We start from the raw sequence: 5,855 nt of genomic DNA, 5'->3' as shown, positions 1-5,855 counted from the left end.
AACAAGTTGGGAAGAAGTTGTCAATAATAGATTACCGAGAGCAATAGGTAAAAGAGATTTCCACCCAAGATTTAATAGTTGATCCATTCTCAGCCTAGGTAAAGTCCATCTTGTTGAGATAGGAATGAACAGGAACAAATAAGCTTTAGCTAATGTAATGAGGAGACTAATTGTTGTTCCAAAGACTTCACTAGTTTTATTTATTTCGAAAAGTTCAGTAATTGGTATATATGGAATAGGAAGATTCCACCCTCCCAAGTACAGAACTGTTACGAATAATGAAGAAACTAGTAAATTGAGGTAAGAAGCAACATAAAATAAACCAAATTTGATACCTGAATATTCAGTTTGATAACCTGCTACTAATTCCTCCTCGGCTTCCGGTAAATCAAAGGGCAATCTCTCGCATTCTGCTAGTGAAGAAATTATAAAAACTATGAACCCTATAGGTTGACGCCAAAGATTCCACCCCCAAAAACCATATTTTGACTGCGCCTCAACTATATCAACCGTACTTGAACTGTTAGATAATCATAGTCGATGATAACATCACTGTTCCCATCTCTATTCCAGAACCGTACATGAGACCTCAGCTTCATACGGCTCCTCAATGGTCACGAATAAATCTAAGGTATGCTTCGGTATTACATCGGCATACCATAGGAAAAAAGAAAGATGAATCAAAATGCTCATAAGTGAACTAGACCAGTGGGATTCTGTCCGCGATAAGATAATAACAAATAAAAGTACACTTCTGAATCCATCTCATCCTTTATTCTTTTTGCTGAGTTTCTTGTTCAGTAATAACTTAACTCGATCTTTCCATAAGATACAATAAATAGTCAATCCATTTTTCCTTCCTGTTCTTCTCTTCTTTCTCAGAAGGACTATACTATATAAATAAAGGATTACTTCGTTCCTGATAGTTATTTTTAAATCAGTGGATAGGAGCTATACTCTGGATCGGGATCACGGGGAAGTACTTTTTGATCATTTCTACCAACTTCAAGCCCTCATTATGACTCCTTTTATGTAATGTCAAAATATCCGTTTGGATACGTTACATTATCTCCATTACTAATCTTTTGTGTACCTTGGTGTTCCTAACCGTCCACTCAGTTTTGGTGGATCCTCGGTATGGTAATAAATACAAGAGTAAAAATTCCATACAGTTGATCTTTTGCGCCCGCTTCAAGTCCTGATGGCTAATCGATACTTGGGGTAAACAGCTTCCGCTGCTTATGTTTAGCTCCACTTTACTCTCGTACGTAGGTAATGAGACTCGATCTTCTTACTGCGAATTCATAAGCAGTTTTGTTTCACTCATATAACTATCTGGTTTAGTTCATAGATCCCAGTGATGAATAAAAAAGAGTTCTATCTATATATTCAATCAACCAACTTCTTTCCTAGAAAAAGCAAAGAAAGAGGTAGGAGTGCGTATTCCAACGAATCACACGTAGAGATATTGATAACACACATGGAGTTAACGGTATTTCATAACTTATAGATTGAGCAGCAGCTCGTAAACCACCTGAAAAGGAATATTTATTATTTGATCCATATCCGGACATAAGAAGTCCGATAGGGGCAATACTTGAAATAGCGATCCATAGAGAAACACCTATACTGAGATCGGTTAGTACAAGGTGATGGCCAAAGGGAATTACTGAATAACTCAGTAGAATTGATACGACCGCTACGGATGGGCCGACACTAAATAAACGAATATCTCCTCTAGATGGAAGAAGATCTTCTTTGAAAAGTAGTTTGACCCCATCCGCTAGAGCTTGAAGAATGCCCAGGGGGCCGGCATACTCAGGACCAATTCGTCGTTGTATCCCTGCAGATATTTTTCTTTCTAGCCACACAATTACTAATACCCCTATTGTGATTCCCAATACAAGAGTAACAATAGGTACAAGTAACCATATGAGCCCATAGGCCTCTTTTGAGGATTCCGATCTGAAAAAAGAATTGATAGCTTGTGCTTCTTCAATTATCATTTCAACGATCAACTTCTCCCATAATGATATCTATACTACCTAGTATTGTCATAATATCAGCCAATTTCATTCTTTTAACTAGCTGAGGAAGAATTTGCAAATTGATGAAACCGGGTGGACGTATTTTCCATCTCCAAGGAAAAACACTATTATCTCCTATCAGAAAAATACCTAATTCTCCCTTTGGGGCTTCTACTCTCACATAAAGTTCTTGTTTTGACAATTCAAAACTGGGAGAAGGCTTTTTACTAATGAATCGATATTCAAAGTCGTTCAATTCTGAATCTTTTGTTCCAGCAAAGCGTCGGAATTCTAAATTTTCATAAGGTCCCCCCGGAATTCCTTCCAGAGCCTGTTGAATAATTTTGATGGATTCCGTCATTTCGCCAATTCTTACTAAATAACGAGCTAATGAGTCTCCTTCTTTTGCCATTGGACTTCCCAATCGAATTCATCATAACACTCATACCGATCGACTTTACGAAGGTCCCATTGGATTCCGGAAGCTCGTAGCATTGGTCCTGATAAACCCCAATTTATGGCTTCCTCTCCCCAATAAAACCTACCCCTTCAACTCGTTCCAAAAAGATGGATTGCGCGTAATAAGCTTTTGATATTCAACAACTCCCGTTAAAAAATAATCGCAGAAATCTAAACATTTATCTATCCAGCCATGAGGTAAATCAGCAGCTACCCCCCGATACGGAAATAATTATGCATCATTCGCATACCTGTGGCAGCTTCGAATAGATCATATAACAATTCCCTCTCTCTGAAAATATAGAAGAAAGGAGTCTGCGCACCGATATCGGCCATAAAAGGTCCAAGCCATAACAAATGCGAAGCTATACGACTCAACTCCAGCATAATTACCCTAATATAGCTGGCTCTTTTAGGTACTTGAATATTCCCAATTCCTCAGGTGCATTAACGGTTATTGCCTCCGTGAACATAGTAGCTAAATAATCCCAACGTGTTACATAAGGTAGATATTGTATAATTGTTCGGTTTTCCGCAATTTTTTCCATTCCTCTGTGTAAATAACCCAATATGGGTTCACAGTCGATAACATCTTCGCCATCTAGAGTAACAATGAGTCGAAGAACACCATGCATTGACGGGTGGTGAGGACCCATATTGACCACGAGGAGGTCTTTTCTTGCGTCTGGTACAGTCATATGTTTTTATTCTCCGATTCCAATTCATTATTCCATTTCTCCGATCCCAATTCATTATTCCATGAATTCCTGAAAATGAAACGAGGTTCATCCAAATTCAAGATCTAATGAACCGAATAACTCAAACGAATTTCCAAACTAACCAGTTTTGGTTCTCGAATACCCAATTGACCAATTAATTCCCTATAACGCACTCGATTTTTCTTTGATAAATAAACCAGCAGTCGTGGCGTTTCCCCAGAATTTTCCGCAGACCCCTCTGAGATAAATAGTCTCTTCTGTGCAGTTTCAAATGTGAAGTAAGTCTCTCTATCTTATTGGTAAAATTAAATACTTGGAATTCAACAGAACCCCTTTTTTCTTCTTGTGGAATAACGGATATGGGCGAATTCTTTACCATACAAATAATTCTTCTCTTTTTTTCTTTTTGTTCCCACGGATATAAATCTTCCCAATCAAGAATAATAATACCATTTATTTTGTTCTGGTGTACACAATAATCTGGATTGATTCATATATTACTCTTTTTTCTATCAAACAAATCAAAATGAATATGAATAAATAATAACAATAAATTTATTCAGATACAAAGGATGGTATATTCCTGGCTCACGAAACAGAATGAAAGGGAAAGGGACCTAAAAAGATTCTGTCGATTCATTCCTAGGTCCAATTGATATGTGACTGAATCTTGTGTATCAGAGTCTAACTGACTGAATCTTGTGTATCAGAGTCTAACTGACTGAATCTTGTGTATCAGAGTCTAACATAAGGTATGTATTTATTTGCATGTTCTCATATACCAGGCGCGTGATAAAGAGGGAAATTGATTGTAACATCAGCGAATTCCAAATTGCTTATACATATGGATCCTTGACATACTGAAACGACTCCCATTATTGGTATCAAACCAATAACGATTCATACAGGCTAAATCTTCTAATCGATGAGTGGGCCAAAGAAACACTTTCCATTTTAGAGAGTTATTTGTATCTGTATCAAAATGCTTATCCCTATTTACAAATTTCTCAAACCCCTGCGCATTAGTCTTAGCTCTATTGCAAAATACTGGATTCTTATTCACAAGGTTCCTATTTCGGTAATTGAAACGGCTTATAATTCTCAATTCTCTACGATGGCTAGGAGATAAAATATGTTCAGGAACAAGCAAATCATAATTATTATTGTCCCCATTCACACGCACTCCTCCGTGTCGTGCAATCGAGCCATTCAAGTCATTCTTATCAATATGTTTTTTTACCTGGTATCCTCGATTAGTTTGGTACTGAACCTTATGGGTCAATGAAATAGCTATGGTTTGATACATAATCGAAATTCCATCCCATTTGATAGACAAACGAACCGGTTCAACAATAAATATTCCCCTTTTTATCAATTCTGGAAGAGACAAATCCTTATTAATCAGCATTACATCTAGACCCATTTCTCCTCTTTGAATAGAGGATATAGCAATTTCATTCGGATTCATAAGTCTAAGCAGTAGACAATATACCTTGATATTATTGGTCATTCTTTGATTGAAAGAATCACCCCATCGGAGTTGAAAAAGAAAATATTTTTTCAAAAATAAGTCTAGTTCCGCTTCCTTCTTGCTCTTGAATTTCTTTTTCTTTCTGCGTTTCTTAATATCTGAACCCGCGGAATTTGCTCCAACATCTTTTTTTTGGTTTCTTATATCAGATATAAGATTTCCTTGGTGCTGTCGTTCTTTCTCGTCCCGGTTCCCATTCTCTAATTCAAGATATCCCTTTGATTAGATTCTACTTTTGGTTTTGGATTAAATCTTTCTTTTTGATTAGATTCCACCTTTGGATCTATATAAAGATCGCTTGTTTTGTTTCCATGAAATCAAATAGAAGCAATTTGATTGGTATGATCCACGGATTAGTCTTATATCGATCGTAAAGCGGCACAAATTCTGGTAAGAACCAAGGGCGCAGATTCGATATAGTATGATCTAACATTTGTTCATTCATTCCCATCCAATCAAAAATAACTCTTTTTGCTTTGTTTGGATTTCTTGATGAATTCTGATATAAAGATAAAGAATATCTTTCTTATTGGTCCCAGTCTTAGTAGTTTTCTTTTTTTTATTAATGAAAGTTCTGATACCCGTACTAGTCCTAGTTTCAATATTGTTTCTAGGGTAAAAATTGGTGATTCTCAATTCCAAATATTTTCTATCTAGATTTGGATCCCTATCAATTGTATATTTATCTTCTAGGCTATCATTTATAGTTGTAGCATAAAACGATTTGTATTTATGTGTATTGTAATTAGAAATCTCTCCGTGCCTGTTTACTTGTAATGGTGATCCATAAATATTGGAGTCTTTCACATCTTCATAATTAAGATATTTATATGATAAAAGATCATATCTGTAGTGTTTTTAATTTTTTTTTCGCAACTCGGACTCTTCAATAAGTCCAATTATATTTATAATAATCCTTTTTACCGGAATGAATTAATTGGTCTTTTTCTTCATATGAACCCAATTTTGGTGAGTCGTTATTTTAATCGTAAAATGCTGATTGACTTTCTTTCTCCATTTTAGAGGTGCTAATCTAGACCATTTGTCATGGGAGAAATTGTATTGATAATGGCTCTTTAACCAGTTTTTCCATTCACTCATTCCAGAATTCCGCAGTTT

General features: G+C 36.1%; 1 pseudogene; it reads right to left on the bottom strand.

Moving 5' to 3' along the window:
• Window positions 1-749: 749 nt before the first annotated feature.
• On the bottom strand, window positions 750-3,314 carry LOC126409324 (NAD(P)H-quinone oxidoreductase subunit H, chloroplastic-like; annotated as a pseudogene).
• Window positions 3,315-5,855: the final 2,541 nt, after the last annotated feature.

The sequence above is a fragment of the Nymphaea colorata genome, unplaced genomic scaffold (assembly GCF_008831285.2).
Source record: "Nymphaea colorata isolate Beijing-Zhang1983 unplaced genomic scaffold, ASM883128v2 scaffold0090, whole genome shotgun sequence".
Lineage (NCBI taxonomy): Eukaryota > Viridiplantae > Streptophyta > Magnoliopsida > Nymphaeales > Nymphaeaceae > Nymphaea > Nymphaea colorata.
Note: the sequence above shows the minus strand (reverse complement) of the source record. Positions and strands in the feature narration are given on the sequence as shown.